Source organism: Melanotaenia boesemani, chromosome 7 (assembly GCF_017639745.1).
Source record: "Melanotaenia boesemani isolate fMelBoe1 chromosome 7, fMelBoe1.pri, whole genome shotgun sequence".
Taxonomy (NCBI): domain Eukaryota; kingdom Metazoa; phylum Chordata; class Actinopteri; order Atheriniformes; family Melanotaeniidae; genus Melanotaenia; species Melanotaenia boesemani.
In genome coordinates this window covers 28,178,382-28,196,763 of record NC_055688.1, presented here as the reverse complement: position 1 = coordinate 28,196,763, position 18,382 = coordinate 28,178,382, and positions in this window count along the sequence as shown.

Here is an 18,382-nt window from a genome sequence, read left to right as displayed (position 1 = left end):
CTCTCTCTTTCTCTTCTCACAGTGTGTGCAGGCTGCACGCCTGTAGGCCACAATCAAGAAATCGCCTAATTGTTTCTTCCCAAAATCAAAGCTATGTAAGTTATGTTTCAGGGATTAAGCTCTGAATAGCGTTGCAATTAATTAGTTTTTAACATAAAGACTATTACCCACTTCACTTAATCATACTCAGTGAATTACATCATTTTAGGCTGCTTCTAATTAGTATAAAAATTCTGGGCTGACTTTCAGTGTATAAATCTTGTCTTTTTAGTGCATAATAACCTGGAGGCCTTCATGCTGCATGTTGAATTAATGTCTAATAAACTAAGACTGAACTGAGAAAGAAGGAACACTAGGACCTTATTTTCAAGGTGAAATTGGAACAGAATTACAATGCTATGGATGGTACATGTTTTCACAGTTTTGTGTTTGTTTTTTATTCCATTTCATTAAAATGTACACAGTGCATGATCAGCCATGTCTTCACCTTGAGTCTCTACAGAGACATGCTTTTGTAAAATGTGCTAAACACAGTTTGGCTTTGCCCTGCTGTAAACAATGCAGCATTTATAGCATCAAAACTGTTATTTAACATTAAGGTTATCGTGGGATGAGAACTTATCCACTCCCATAACATCATAAATACCCACTATATGCACCGATGGATTGTTCCTTTATCTCATTTCTTGTTTTCTTTACACCTGTAATGGCTGCATCTAAAGACACACAAGTGTGGTAACCTACATAAAAACATCAAATTCACAAAATACCGTGTTATACATAACACTACACTTATTTTTGTTTTCTTTCAATATAGTATTTAATTTACAAAGCATCACAAAATTATTATATTGGTTTGGAGTTAGTATATTTACATAATGACAACACTATTCCAAAATAAGGCCAGCCAAGTTTATTTGTATGGCACAATTCAACTATGGAGTAACACAAACTGACCTATTTTGTTAGGTCAGTTTGTTGAGTTAGAGCAGGGGAGCCCAAGTCCTGTCTTCGCGAACCACTACCCTGCAATTTTTAGATGCAACCCTTTTCCAGTATTATCAGGCTTCTGTGCAGCTGAATGACACGCAGATGAAGGAATTTAGACATTAAATTCAGGTGTGTTGAAGAAGGGATCCATCTAAAAGTTGCAGGATAGTAGTTCTCGAGGATCAGACTTGGGGTCCCCTGAGTTATAGTCTTGTTTTGTCACTAGCTATTTTGAGTAGAGTTTGGTTACTTTGACCTCTTTTATAGCTCCATTTTCTTGTTAATTTTTGTAAACGTTGAATTTGATTCTTTTTGGGTTACATAAAAACCTTTTATTAACTTTAACCTCTGCCTCACTGTCCTTTCACTGCTCCGTCCTCACAATGCCATTTATAGTTTTGTTTTCTCAGCATGGTTTAAATTTTAAGTTTCAACTTACATTATTCATGATGGTCTTCAAAAATATTAATGAACATCTTGTGATTTCCACGGCAGAATCATGATAGTTTCTAATGCAGTGCTGCCCAAGGCCTTGAAGACTGTGACCACTCCATTTTGATTCAAATGAAGCAGATATTTCTGTGAGTCCTCTGAATCTTTAAAAGGCACCATGTGTCACATATATGGAAATTGAGAAACTCTTTAAATAATGCTGAGAAATAATATTCCTAATTATTGAAACTTTTGTAAAATGTAGTTTTTCAGAGTGGTAAACGCCAGTTTTTATTTTTCATATTTAGTCATGTTATCCATCTGCTTCCAAATGACATAATTAATTACAAACATATATTCTGCTCCTAACATGTGACCTGGCATTTACAGGGGAAATGCTTTTTATGAATAATTAGAGAATAATTCAGAATTTTTTTCTTTTCCACAATCATTTTATTGTTGCTGTCGGGCAAAAACCTCCTATGTCCAAAATTCGTGATTTTTGTTTTCCTTCATAAATCTGTACTGTTGGTCACCCTTTATGTCTGTCTGTTGTTTTACAAATATTTAACCAAAGATATATGATGTAAAACACAATACCAAGTTTGATGACATTATGTCCAGTTATTACAAAACCATAGTTCTTTTCATTTTTTGAAAAATGACAGTTTTTGATAGGAGGTTTTTACCCAACAGCAGCGATATGTAAAAAAATATCTGCGATGATCATTTACTGTGATGAAATCCACAGTTTAGTTTAGTTTGTACAAGCTGCTCCAGCTCCCCCTGGTTGTCACAGTACGAGGCCTCTTGTTTAGAAAGCATCTTCCTGTCTCACCTACTAGGTATAAGCTGAAAGTTGTAGGTGTTTAATGGATCAGTTCCTCACAGAGTAGGTAAAAAGGAGTATGTCTTCAGGGTGTCATATTCAGCCTGATGACAGCTTAGTTCACTTGTTTGCTTCTCTTGTGTTGATGCAAATTTCTCTGTAAAATCAGTGCTAGTTGTGTTCAGAAAACAGTTTTATATAATTTCTCTTGCAGAGTACCACTGTGTTATTATTTGTCATCATTACTGATGAACACAGGAGTGGCTTGCTTCCAGCTCCTCACTCTGAATGGTGACAGATGTCTTGCTTTGCTTGAAATTTGCAGACATCTTCTTTATTTTACTTCTGCAGGTGATCCTCCTTTCCCTGATTGAAATTCCCAGGCAGATTCCAGCAATCACCTGAAAACAGAGTTGCATATATATTCATGGTCAACAGAGCATACAGTTAAATTTTCAATAGTGGGAGCATAATTGAACAGTCTATCTGCAGCCAAATATACTGCTATGTTCAATTTCTTTTGGCATTTTGTGGTATTGATTGCTTGTCACAAGACTTTAAAAGACACAGGAGACATGAAAATAAATGTGTCCAATTTCTGACATGAATTTAGGCATTTAATAGAAAGAAAATAAAACAAACACATCATGTAATTTTCACTAGTAACCAATTGGAGGCACTGTGAGACTATTTTAAAATCATAGACTTTAGCTTCCAGCCACAGATGCAATAATTCAGTTTGTGACTTACAACACACCTCACTCATTGCTCTTCATGCTCTTTAGTTCAGTATGAATGTAGACATCCTGGTCAGCAAGTTTGAGGTTTGAATCTAAAGATGAGTGTGTGAACAACAGGGATTAAAATTATACAAACTTGTAAAAACATAGATTTTTTTGGCTTGCAGTCATCTTTTCAACACTAAATAAAAAAAAGATAGCTTATGCCACCATTGTCATGTCATGATCTGTGTTTAAAAATGTATGACTATCATCTTTAATAAACCCATATCCTCAGCCTCTTCAGAGAAATGCTGTTTACTCCTTTTGTTCTCAGGATTTATAGCCTGCCGTCATCTTCTGACATGGCCGACGGACACAATGCGTAACTACCAGTGTAACTGTCTCCCCATTACTGAATGCTTTGAAACTTTTCATCATGTTATGGGACCTCAGGATTACTGGAGCATTTAACCGTGGACTTGCAGGCTGTGCACAAGCAGTAACACCTGCCTTCCCCTTTTACGTAATGTAGACTCTTTCCCTCTCTTAGAGCCTTTTGGGAGATGGGTGTGAGGTGAGCTGCACCCAACACTAACCTCTCTTCCCTCACACATGTTCTCCCCTCTCTTTTTTAAGGTCTATATCTTCTCCCACTTCAACACATTGTCCTTAGCTGGCTCTCCATCCAGTCCCCCCCCCCCCTCCCATCCCTCTCTTTCCTCCACCGCCCCGCCTTTCCCTCTCTTCAGGCAATGGTGTCGGCAGCCGGGTGATGACAGGTCCTCTCTCATTCAACCGCTCACTGGAGGCAGGGAGCGGCCATCCATCCATCAGCACCGCAGCAAACCCCTCCACTACAAAGTCATTGTGACTAGCAAAATAGTAACGGCCTTTTAATCAAAACATTTACCCCTATGTAGAAGTAAAACACAAACAGCTCACATCTACAGGTTGAGGCAAACTCCTAGTCTTGGAGATTTGTGTGAGCAGATCTTGTTGGAAGTGCATTCCTTGCCGCCCTGGTGGTAGTCTACATAAACAGACAGTAGGGGCTGGAGAAGAGCCCGTTTGGGAAGAAGTCATGCGTGGCTGCAAAAGAGTGCAAAGGGACCCTGGTTTACAATGAACCACCATGCAGGTTTATTAACTGGCGAGAGGTGGACAATGGCAGACGTAGTACAGTGTCATACGAGTTTACTCTTAAGTTGCTCCTCACCGTTATGCCTTGAAGATCAAGTGGCACTTAGAGTGTACATTTCATTTGACCCCTGAGACCCCATGTCATGCAGTTGAGCTCTGCAGCCACGGCTGATTCAGAGAATGCTGATGATGCTAAGCACTTGGGACGGTGATGAATATGGGAGGTGTGCGAGTGCGAGTGTGTGTCTGCACAACAGGAAAAGAAGAGGAATAGTGGTATTGTTTGTTTTGTGTGTTTGTAGACTTTATGTCTGTCTCTGTTTTTCTGCAACACCACAAGATGATGCAGTATTGAGTTTGATAGGATTTCCATTTCATTCTCTGCATGCTTCAGCGTCTGGACAGGGAATTCATCATGTGTGCATCCGTTTGAAGTCAACAGGGAGCACATATTGGAAAGTCTGCATTCATCTTAGTGTATTGTCATTGGTGTGTGTCCAGGTGATCAAAGTGCTGCTGTTTTGAGTTGCCCACATTTAGACAAAAGGTATGTGTGCAAAAATCAGACATGAGCACAGGAGTAATTAAATAAGCAGACCTTTACAAGAAAGCACAGCAATGACTTCACAGAACATGGTCGCACAAGTCATTTGCAATTTAGTTTAACACAACACAGAATGAGACTAAATCCATTCTAAATTCAACCTATTAACACCAATGCACAGCAGGGAGACATGTCTTATTTTGATGCATTATGCATGTATGAGTAAGTCAGGTTGTAATTATGAAGCATAATGCATCCCATTTCTGTATTTTCACGTCATTCAGCCACATGTTCTGACTCCGAGGACGACTGCAGATTCTCAAGGTCTGGTTCTCACTCCACCGATGGACACAGCGGACTACAGACGTCTGGAAAGCAGTTGAGTTGCCGTGACATCAGCAAACAGCACTCAGTGGAGCAGGGGAAGCCCTTAAAAGGGCTATTTTTCTGCTAATATTCACACTTAGCAGCAGAATAAACAATGACAGGCCAGGGAAGAATTGCAGACACCTCACCCAACATGTGTGAAAATAAATCCGCTCAAGGGTGGAGATGTGTTTGTGTCTTCAACAATCATGGAAATTTCAGTGGCCACGCCACATAGGAGGACTGTGTGCATTTTTAATAAAGGAATTATAATGTCAGACACTCATAGGCAATTTCTGTGTTTCCTTGAAGACGTCCATGGAGCTCTTTTCTTTGCTCTGATGCCATCAGGATTTAAGTTGAAAATGTATTTCATCAGTATCATTGTTAAGGTTCTGCACTTGTCATCAAACTGATGAGCTGCACTTTGCCAAGTGATAAAGTAACACATTATGTAAAACCCCATGATAATATTTAGAGGAAAACATCAAAGGGAAATTGTAGCAGCTTTGTCACTGTCAAGAGCCTTTTTGAAAGCTGAAATACTGCCGGTCTCTGTCTAAACTTAACTACCTCGTTGCCACTGGAAATGACTTATGGAAAATCTGATCTGGAAATATCCTCTTTTTCTCAAACAGCGTGAGAACAAAAGGGAATCATCTTCCTTAGGCCTTCCTTTCATCACCCTTGGTTGACTTTCCATTAATACAATTGATTGTATCAATGTGTGATATTTGGATGAGTGTAGGGGACGTGGTTGTTAAGTGCCACAAGTAAGATACAAACAGAGAGAAAACAGTGCTGCACTAGACACAGAGGGCAGCTGGGAAATCTATTATGTCTAAAGTTTAGATGCTGTTTGTTTTTGTATTGTATATCTGCCTCCAGTCTCCCTGAAGACACTGACTGTATCTGTGGCAGAGGACTCTTCCTATTAATCACAAGCACAATATACAACCCTGTTTGCCTAAAAATAATAATAAATACTAGTGGCAATATATCAAATGATGACACTGGGGAGAAAATGTTACACTAAAAAAAATGCACTTCCCTAAAATACAACAAAAATTTAAATCTGCCATTTGAAAGGGTAAAAATCAACATAAAGCACTTCCAGCAGTGGTTTAAGCACTAAGATTTTCCTAGTTTCCTTGAATTTTTTCACAGTGTTGCATAATTTAGAGGTTGAAAGACAATTATTTGTAATTTTGTACTGATCATGTTTTCTAAGTTTTAAAAGTATCTTTCTCTTACAGAGTTTGGCATATAGTTGTAAGCCATGACCCAACCTTGTTTGAATAGACTTGGAAAAAGTAAAGCTTTGGTGTTTTGTTGTTTTTTTTTTGTTTGTTTGTTTTTTTCCTTTCTTTTTTGCCAGATATATTTCTTTATCACTTTTAGATATATTGCTTTTATACCCAACCTTGACACCCTAACCTTTTAACAATGAATCCTATGATTGTAAAAGCAAGCAGAGCAGTGTAACTTGCACATTCTATAAAATGTTCTCTCCTTGCTCATCTTCCAACTCTCCTGGAGTGTGCTGCTAGCATCAAATTCCAGGAAATTATATCCTTGTGTCTGTTGAATGAAAAAATTAAGCATAGTATCAAATTATATTTTAGATATTGCATTTTAGAAAGCTTCCAGATTTTCTTTGTGATTTGCTGTTTTATACCAGTGAAAATTTTCTTTAAAATGGGCTGGAACACTATACTACCTGCACAGAAGAATAGATTACAACTCTCTGAATGTTTTGCATCTGCTATCAAATTCGGAGCAAGCAGTGGCAGCACATAACAGCAATTAACCAGAATAAATAACCATTATTTTTTTTTCCATGCTGCCTCAGAAAACAGATTAGTCATTGATGGTCCAGGAGGGAATAGACTGAGGTAGATGGTGGAAAGCCTCATTGGGTTCTGATTATCCAGTCTTGTTGACGTAAACATATGTCAGGTTCACTTGGGACCAAACCAGTCTTCTTCCACCAGTGGTATCTGTCACTCATCCTTATGAATAAACACTGCTCTGCCTATATACACATACAGAATTACCTCTATCATTCACTGTTGCTTTCAGGATAAATTATATGGAACTATTTGAGTGTAAACAAACTTTTTGGCCACTGTATGAAAAGCATTAATCAAGAATTAATCAAGAATCAAGGTTGTCAGTAATTAAAAAAATCTCATTTTTCACCTGCCATGTTGCAGAGTCCACACTTACCTAAAGGCCTGGCTGCAAGATGACGAAAAGAATAACTCAGCTATTAGCAGTCTAGTTCCAGATGTGCACGACTCTATCAGAGCTTGATCATGCAGCGAACTGAGAACTGACAGAGCAGTAATGTAGCATAAAGAAAATCTGGGTGACAACAGCTCATCTGTCTCCTGTAATAGCAGTGAACAAGTATTCATGAGCACCCCGTTTTGAACCACACACAAATGAATGCTCCAAGTTTACTTGCTCATAAATATTCAGATAAATGCCTTGAGTAAAGGGGTGAACCCGTTTACATTAGTAATTTACATTTTAAATAGATTGTTTTTCCCTTTCCTTGCTGAAAATTTGAGTTGGGGATGACAGTTTTCCCAGGTTTGCATGGAAAGGGTCTGGAGTTATCATTGTGTACAAGATTCCTGAGCAGGTACTTATGGGAATCTGTTTCCATGCAGCAATTTAACACACAGCAGCAGAGATGCAGAGCTCAAGAGTGGAAGGAACAGAAGAGAGATATGAATGTGGGAGGGAGAGAAAGATGGGGAAAAAGATGACTGGGAAGTAATGAGAGTGAAGAGCAGACAGGAGGGTAAACAAAGCATAGGTAAAAGAAGATTAAGAGGATGCATGAATGTGGGGGTGTTCACAAAGAAAGATCCAGGTACATGGAGCAAATCGAAAGCATATGGGGGTGGAAAGGGATTTATTGGTTTAGCAGTGCAGTCAGAGCTCCGAGCTACACGAGAGAAGGCAGCCAAAGGTGCCACATTTTCTGAGTTGTAAACGACATTAAGTAATCCTAATCTTTGCATTTTAAGGCCTCTCAATGTAGAGGCTAATATGTTTCATGCTTTAGGTTACCAAAACAAACAGGGTGACCGTGTTTTGCTCCTTTTTGTGAGGAATGTAACAGATGCAGTCTGGAGCCGCAGGGGGCTGGTAAGTAGTCATAGCACATGTTGTTGACCTTGTCTGCACCCCCAAGAAACCTGGACCAGTTCGCTGTATCTGATACATATATGCCTTTGAAGTGCAGACAGACAGACAGACAGACAGACAGACAGAAACGTGCACAATCAGGACACGTTTGCCATTTTAAATCACTGCCTGTGCCAACACGAACACTTCATTTGCTGACATTGCTTTTAAAAATAGAATTGATACATAAACCATGTGTCTTGCAAGTTGCTACTCATATTGCAAAGAAATTTGCTGTCAGTTTCTGCAATAGCACCTCATGAGGATTCATGCAGTGCAGTTATGAGGATAAAAATTTACACCAACTCAAGTTGCATATTGTAGAATGTATTTTGGGCATCCCCCTCTTAAAAAAAAGTGCACTCAGGCAAATTTAAATGTTTGACAGAAAGAAAGATGGAGAAAATAGACTGAGCTTTCAGCCAAGGTTGCAACCCTGTTAGATGACTGAAATGTATAAAGATGTGCATTTTTATTCTGGGTAAAGCAGTGCTTGAGATAAATGCTAATAAGTAATGCTGTGAACTAAACCTTATAAATAACCAAGCCATTAAGACATTCTGTGTGCCATGAATGTCTTTGCAAAACTAGTTGTCAATCCTATACCTGAGACACTTAAGTGTAAATAAAAGTAAAACATAAGCTACCATTCTTGAAGCCACACTGCCAATATAAATAAATTACTATTAGGTCTTGTATAAGACAGCTGCAATAAACATAAAAATAAGTTGATGAATCAATGCAACCTGAGTAAGAATTTCATTTTCATTGACTGTAACTGGGCAATTTGTATTTTGAAAACTTTGTGGGTTGCCCTCTGCCTCACTGTTATGTTGAACTGGCATTTTATACAGTAGCCCAGTAAGGAACAAACTAGGTACTGGCTCTAGATTGATGGCACCCATTCCAAATGTATGTTTACATTCACACTTGGAAAGAAGGTGAAATGCTACCACATCTTACACCAGCAAAGTCTCACAGAAGTTTGTGGAACTGGGACAAACTTTAATTTAGTGATTGGATTTCCCTTGTGGACATGAAAACAGCCTCATAGATTAAAAGGGTGTGAGTATTTTGATTCTACTATTGACAACAATATTTAACAGGTGCATTTGGGGTTCTGAGGGGTTTGGTGGTGAAAAATTGTGAGTGTCAAACAGGAGCTCTGGGTTAGTTTCCATTTGGATGCAGTACTTTCTAAACTAACGTTATTTTAAAATAAAACTTTTTTTCATTCACTTTTTATTTCTACTTTCAGCTATTGCTGGATTAGCTTAGAAAAACATTACACCATATACTAAAAAAGTACCCTTTTCTGGCGTACCACATGCAAAATCACAAACTCTTTGCAAAAGACACCAAATCTGCTGGACACACAAATAAAACCTTTCACTCTGAAATACATAACTGATACAAAAACAAACAAACAAACAAAAAAAAAAAAAAACAGCACAGTTTATGTGCATCAGGACAGATACATTGTGTGTACAGCTGCACAACCCAACTAAACATGAGAGATAACTGATGATGTACACTACGATGTAGCTTCTTTGTATATTTTCCATGTTACAACGTAGCATAATCCATTAAATATTGTTCAGCGTATGCAAGGATTCAAAACAATACATAGCGGTCATGATGCATGACTTACATCGTAGCTGTTTTCCGCTCAACAAAAAATTTTACACCCAAGCTTATCTCACCCCTACCCTGTCATAAATGTTTATTGACAGGAGTGTGAGTGTGTCATAGCTGTAAATATATATCATAAAATTTATTATACTTATAATTATAAAGGATATTTATGACTAGATAAACCAAATCAAACAGCAGTTGCACTGTAGCAGGTAACTCTTGGACACAGTTACTTCTTTTCTTTAATAAAAGATGATGCACGGTTTTTAAAGCTAAAGGAGATGATAAAGGAAGCTGAAACACTGAATTCTTACCTAAGCAGTGAGAATTTGAACAGCTCTCATCATGGATACTACTCATATTGTGATCATCTTACTCAATAAATGTCTTAAGCAAAAATAGGCCATCCAACGACTTTGTGTGACTTTTTGTTTCCTCAAATGATGTGAAAGCAAATCTCAATTAAGTATCTGGGACATAGGCTGATCTTTGATGATTGATGGGGAGAACTCCACGTGGTTCTATGGATACCATACAGGTGGCGTTGCTCCTGCTTGGCATGTCTATCTACCGCACCTCCAACGGTGCCCATTGGGTCAGCTGCAGAGTCATCAGCTGGAGCCACCATTCACAGATGTTTCACCCTCTACCCAGTACATCTCCTGGTGGGGGGGCAGTGACTGAAAGGTGATGTCTCCCCGCCACCCCCTGCAGCTGCCCTTACTGGGTGTTGGACCCCATACACTGTCCTTCCTCTGTAGCCACAGCCAATAAGTGGTTGTCTCTGCCTCCTCTGCCAGCACCTTGATGGCCTTCTGGTTTTCCCAGGTTGATCCAGCTACCTGGAGAAGCTGGACTGCTAATCTGCCGACGAACCCCTGTACCCTACCTCCACTGGATGGATGGTTGCAGCTCAATCTCGGTCCTTGCACTCTGCTGCCAAGTCAGAGTAGTTTGTCTGCTTGAGCTTGTGTGCTGCTGGCATCCCTTCCTCCCATGGGACAGTGAGCTCGATAATGAGGACCTTTTTGGCAGCTGTGGACCCCACCACCACATCCAGTCTTGACGGCCAGCTGTTTACCCAGGTCCACATGCATCCCCCATCCCTTCCCAAGAGCAAGCAGGGCTGCCGGTCTTCTAGCTGCTGGGTTGTGGCACTTTTCTCCTGGCCTTAGGAATGACACGGCCAGCCCAAGGGAATCTGCTGCCCTGTTAGCTTTCACTCGGCATCTCTCCAACAGCTCTGCTAGCTGTTGGAGAGATTATTGTGATTTCATGTAGTAGCATGAGGAGGCATTTTGTATAAGAAGTATATTTTTTTTTATATGAAATGATCAAATATGGTTCTTCACTCCATTAAAGGGTTAAACTTGCTTGCAGTGGTTCACCTTAAACACAATGTGATCATACAAACTTCCAGAAAAAACATCATGACTAATGATAGTTGAGAAATGAAGATAAGTTGGTTTTTATTCTATTATAAAATTGAAATAAATATAAATAAATCAAATTAAATTTGCAGGTTTAATGAGCTCAGTCAGCAATTTTTATGATTTTAAAAAGTTGATGACAGATCAATAAGGAATTTCATTTCTAAAGTTGTTATCTTTAAAGCTAATTTTGCTTTTGTCATTCAACCAGAGCTGACCCTAGAGTCTTTGAGGTTTACTAATGTAAGAAGTCACAGACAAGCTGGGTAGAGTATTTTGCAGTGGAAGATTACATTATTGGACATTTTTGGTATCTCTTTTCCAAATATTAAAAAAAAGTAATTAAACTGGTTAACCTGTTTACACTAAGTTTGTCATATTTCAAATATAAATTCGATATGCCTCACTCATACATTTCACTGCATATTTAAAAGTGCAGAATAGTGAATTAAAACAGATTTTTTCTATATTTGATACCCTATAAGGTCTAAAACAAAATGGACACTATGATGCCACTTCAAATAATCCAAATGAATGGGTGTGCTACATTTACAGTGTATGAAATGATGCATTACTAGTAAAAGTAAAGCACCGGTGGAGCTGCAATGGTAGCCCCACCACCCAAATCCACTTTTGCTAGAGGCCCCATTAAGGCTGGTGCATGTGAAGTGATAGCTCACCATGTTTAAAAAAATATTTGCCCTCATTGGCTGGAAGCATTCATCTTGTAGATTTTCATTTAATGCAAAAAATAATCAAGTGTTGCAGCTGCATTGCTGTCAGGAGCCACCATCCAGACCAACAGCTGCTTGAAGAGAGATTCTAGTAAGATGAAACATAACTTAGTTGTACTTCTTTTAGTCTCTGCATGAGTTCTCCTTCAGTTTCTGATGTCCAAAATATTACCATTGGAAACAAAGACATCCATTCCAGCAGACTGCATACTATGCCCACAGTAACCTCAATACCTACTTTGGCATGCCATTCCAAACTCTATTATAAATTTGACAACATAAGTAATTACTGTCAAAAGTGTGCAAACACAAATTCCTCGTCATGGGTATGTGTGATTCATTGATGGGAAACAGCAACTGAACGGGTAGAAACGTGTTTCTCTTGGATGGTCATGCAAGTTCAATATTATGAGCAAGTGTTGTACGTCTGGCTTGAACTGAATTCAGGCTACTAACAATGGCAATGCTGCTGTTATGATTCAATTAAACTTCAGTAACATTTTGTGTCGTGTTAAGGGACTGTATTAAATTCAATCTGTAAAATTTGTTTGGATATAAAATCAAGCTCCCAGTTAATATTGATGTTTCACAGCCAGAGATATGAATTGTACTGTATACATTGCAGTGTTTCCATCTCCATGGCAACAAATTCAACTTGCCCACATGTCATCAGGTGGCTGATAATGGACATGTAGTGATGATGTCACTACCTCCATTCAAAGGAGAGCCCCAGCATTAAATAGAGTGTGGAAGAGACTTCTCATTCGTAAAAGAGCTCTGTGTTGAGTTAGGGATTAGAGGGGAATTAGACTGCCAGTGTCACCTCCAAATAGTTCCCCCATCTTTTAAAGTCACATAAAAAGTTAAATCTATGCACTCGGGCAGCAGTGGGAATGATGTTACATTGTATTTTCCATTCAGGTTCAAAAGCCAAGAAAAATATGGCATAACCAGCAGTACTACATCAAAGTCAAGGATTGCAAAGGGTGCAGAGGGAAAGAGAAAGCGACTGAGAGAAAGGTGGGTTCAGTTTATGCTGGTTCTATTTAATTCTTCCAACTCTTTGGCAAGTTAACAGACATGCATTGCCTCAGTCCAGCAGTGATGAAGCTATGGGGACAGTAGACTGACTATGTTGCCTCTCCACACATAAACCTCTCAAACCTGACAAGTCTCCCTGCAGTCCATCAACGTATTAGCATAACAAACTTACTACTTGAAGAAGGTCTTATGTAACAAGTTCAGGATTTCTGAGGAATGGATTGACATAGTTGGGGCAACTTCTACAGCCCTTGTGCATCACAGGCAGGACAGTCAGTTTTATGGTCTTAAAGGGGTTAATAAAAATCCAGCCACTTTAGCAAATGCTTTTTCTAACCAGGTTCAGAACAGTGCTCAGTGAATCTTTTATTTTCATGCATTCTGTCTTTGTATACCAGCTTATTCCTTCTGGATTTATTTAACCAGAAAAATTACTGTTATTGTTTAAATTCATATTAAATCTGTTTTAAAGACACACATCAGAACTTTGGCACATTTTTTCCAGTGGCATGCCCCACAACAACAGCTTATTCGGCATCCATTCTACATCCTACCCGTGCTGCTGCTGCTCCAGAAATGTACATAATAAATGTCACTGTGCCATCAAACAAGTCAGGAATGAGTTTTAAGATCGTAAAGTTACATAGTGGATCTTTAACCAATATTCTGATATTTATTATGAATGACATGGCTTCTTGGATGTGACAAGAGTTGTTGTATGTAGAAATATTACAAAAATACACCTCCTTGATGCTTGGGTGCATCAATATGTTAGATTTTCAATATGTTATTTTCAATTTTCAACTGGGATTTTCTCTCTCTCGCTCTCTCTTTAAATCAGAGACAACAGTATACATTTAAACACACTTAGTAGTTTACTTCCCACATCTGCTCCTCAGACACAACCTTCTCCTCCTCTTTGAATCCTACTTCATGCACTGGGAACATTTGCAGTTCACTGAACATGACCTCCTCTCACCTACTCTTAAAGCTTTTAGTATCCCTGTTGTACCATCACTAGATACCCCATAAAGTATGTTTACTAACAACTCTGAACATCTTTAATGACTTCATGTACCTTGTACCTTAAGAAAATGTTTGAGAAAGCGTTAAAAAAAAATGGTTGTCCGCCAAGTGTTGAATGCCTGGAAAGATTGTTTTATAACATATAATGGGATTAGAACCATATTCATAATTCATAATATTCATAATAAAGAAAAATAAAAGCTCTAAGCTTCTGTTTAGTACTGTGGTTATGCTGACTGAGACTAATAGCACTATTCCATGGCTGTGATGACTCCATGGACTTTTCCCACAGATATAAGCTTGCCAGTTAAGAATAAAATCCTTTTTTTTTTTTTTTTTGTCAGCTGGCACAAATGTAATGTTTAAGGCTATGATATTAGTAAATGATGAAAGGCACTACTGGGACAGTTTTGCTACCATTAATCTTACTTAATTAATGTCAGCTGTCAGTGTGTCTAAATCATCAACATGCCTGTTAGACCTCTATCCAAACTAGACCACTTAAAGACGTTCTGCCTCTTTTCAACACCTCTATACTCAACCACATCAGCCTGTCATTATTAATTGGCTATGTACCAAAAGCCTTTAAGCTTGCTGTCATTAATCCACTGCTTAAAAAGCCCTCTCTTCATCCAAATGTTTTAGCCAATTACAGACCAATATACCTTCCTTTTGTCACTAGATGTTTTGTTGAAAACTTAATTTTAAAACAACTTTCCATCCATTTCTTTGAATAAAAAGTTTACTGTTTCAGACTGGTTTAAGTCATATTTGACTGATAAATTTAAATTTGTAGGTTCATAATAAGTCCTCTAAACATTTCAGAGTTGATAACGATGTTCCTCAGAGACCTAGACTTGGTCCTATTCTATTTTATTTGTGTTTGGTTCTGTTGCACTACTATTAGGAAATATGACACACATTTTCATTGTTATGTAGATGAAGCCAGTTCTCTTTGTTAATGAAGCTTGAGGAAGCTAATCAGTGGCTCTCAGGTTTCCTTGCCGATGGAACCAGCTCCAAGCTTGGCTAGAAAATGCTGACACGGTTTTTAAAACAAATCTTAAAGACAAATCTTTTAGGTTTTCTCACTTTTATTGCTATTTGAGTCATATTAGTGTTATATGCTAATTGCTTCTGTAAGTCTTTTTGTTGATCTTTCTTGAGGTTTTTGTAAGACGCTTTGTGTTTACTTGCAGGTTTAAAGATGCCACATAAATAAAGTGTTTCAGATTCTGGACATATGTTATCATTTTACATTAGAATTTTTAGTATAAGTTTACGTGTTCATGACACAGTAGAAACAAGTCTATATGTTAAGATTCTTGTGTTGGATTAAACTATTTTGTGTTTTACAAACATAACAATGTTCATTTAAACCAAAGGTTTTTCTGTTGCCTATCTAATTATTCTTTGTATATTCTTGGTGATGGACTTATTAGCTTATGTAAGTAAGGCCTGTAGTTATTAAAAACTTGGTCTTAATTTTATTGTGACTACACAATTACACAGTTTGCTCTTAAAGTGATCGTTGTTGATTAACCACTGTTTATTATGGTAACATTATGAATTTATATTAATATATTTGAATATATTTACACGTGTGAGCACATGGTATGCAAAATCAGCCTAATGAGCATGAGTGTTTTCTTCTGAATAATGGGAACACTCCTTTGATCTTGTCATCATACATTTCTAAATCTATGTATTGCAAAGAACAGCTTTTATGAGTCCCTGTTCAGTAAAATTAAACAGGAAATATACTTAGACCTGATTTAGCTCCCATTGATTGGACACATCTGGCTTAATCCTATAGTTTCCCACGCTATTCATACTTGCTAGTAGGTAATATCAGATCATGAAAATTTAATACTTTTTGTCCCCCTTTTTCTAAATTGAATTTTCTCCATGTACTTGTAGGACTTTTTTGAAGATGTGATTATGTTTTTAGAAATTTCAGAAAAAAAATATATGTTGATTGTGTATTTTAAATAAATAAATGCTGACATTGCTGTGTGTGTGCACGGATGTTTTCATGGAATGGCTGTCTGCAAACATGTCACCTTATCAAGCTAATGAGTCAAAATATGTTAGTGCATATCTCCATTTTACCCATATGGTCAAAAACATTAGTAAATGCAGGTTTTTGTGATGATATCCAAGTTCTTGTTGTGACTAAATGTCATCGCTTATCAAGTCCTGGCAGACATCAAATGAAAAAACAATGAAGAAAAAATGCAACACCCACAGCTGTCAGAACAGCCTTGCTCAGACACATGATTACTTGTGTTTAAAGTCTGATAGAAGCATATTTCATCACCTTTCAAAGCCTGAATTTCTGCTTTGTCAAAAACATCACACAACACACACACCTCCTTCTCATCCATATTACACGGAGCAGAGATTGCATGTTATGCCCCTTTGCCATGCAACTCCTCTCACTAACACCCTCAGCTATGCTGCTGCTGCACCTGCTGGTGTGTGTTGTGACATCTGTTACAACCTTGACAGATAGTGATGTGACTGTGGTTTTTGTGTCCTTATGGAGATGACGGTAGTTGCTGTGAACTCTGTTGCACACTCCACAGTGAACTTTCATGTTTGGTCATGCTGAGGACAGCTGGGGTCACAGCAAAGGCCAGATAATCCCCATCCCTGACGTCTGTATTCAGCCCGTAATAGAAAACAGACACCATTAATAGCAGATTCCTGTCTGTGATTAATGATATTGATTCAGTTTTCCAAGCCTGTGTTTTCTCCTTCACTCCCTCTGAAATATTTCATCAGTGTTGCCACGGCCAATTAGTATGATTGCTCTGCACTGGCATCAAAGCCAGCTGGGAGAACGAGCATGATGGGTCCTGGCCTTAGTATTCGACATGCACAAGGTCTGGAAAACAAGCCTTATGTCTCTTATTAGAATCTATCTCACATAATCAAACAAGACTGAGGCAAAATGTCAACTATTTCAGCTATGCCTTTACATCTGCTTGCATAAGTGATTATAAGGACTAAAATCTTCTCTAAATAGCCACTAGAGGGTTGAGATAGGTGAGGGCGCCATGAAGCAGAAACACGGAGTTACAGAGGTAGAAGAATAAGAGGATGACAGAACGGAGGCTGTCATGGACCTGACGCAAATTCAAATGTACTCTGGTTGACTGAGAGAGATTATCACAAAAGAGATTAAAGAAAAAAGCCGAAACCTTTTCATAAATAAATCTCTCATCAGGAAATGTCGCAGGGGATTTACAACTGCAGCACCCAAATGACAAGAGGAAACAATTTAAACTGAACCAGGAAAAGATAAAACATAAAAAAACCTACACTCCAGTGCTTCTTTTTCCGCCTTCCCATCCTGCTGAGCCACTGCCCTATTCAGGCCTGAGGACACCTGATAGAGGCAGACCCAGTTCAAAGTAAGTCAGAGACTCAAATGGAAAAATACTGATGTCTTGTGAGTTGGAAAGACACAAGAAAACTTGACAGTTGATTCAGTGCCTGACCATGAATTGGTTCAAACATTCTGCACTTGCTTGTGTAAAAGTAATTGTGTGACAATGCCGCTTTTTTTATACTCTGATGCCAAATGTACTATATCAACTCACTTGTAAAAATACTAGACCAATACCAGTTTAAATAATTCCCGTGGATCTAAGCAATTCCAGATAAACCTTGCCAATACAGAAAATGCAGCCAATAAGACGATAAGCAATAAAATAAATGTTGACAGTGGAATTTAACATTAGTAGAGGACCAAATTACTTCCAGTGGTGACAAGAGGTTGTTAGTGAACTACAGAGACTTATCTCAAGCTTTTGTCTTTGATGACAATTGTCATAATTTTATAAGCCAGTAGCCAAAGTAATGATGAAGTCTACATCTGGACATCAGCTGAGGGCATCTATCTTCGTGTCATGTGTGAAAGAACTGCATTGAAAGAATTCTCAGCCCAAATGTTGTCCCAAAACAAGTAAACTCATAGTTTAACCCTTTCACTACAGATGCCATTAGATTAGTTTTAGGCCGGTTGGAGCAATAAGATACTATAATACTGTCTCTGAAGTGTAAATAATTATCACTCCATCACTTTTGTCACCTGTATACACACCAAGACAGGACAGGGAGCAAGAGAGAGGGCGTCTACCACTAAAGTGAGATGTATTATACACACATTTTAGGAGTATTCAATGTTTAAGAAGAAAAAACATTAATTGGAATGATAAACATGCAAATAGATGCATATAAGCCAAATCAGCCTGACCCTCCCAAATCTGGGGTTTTAGTACTAT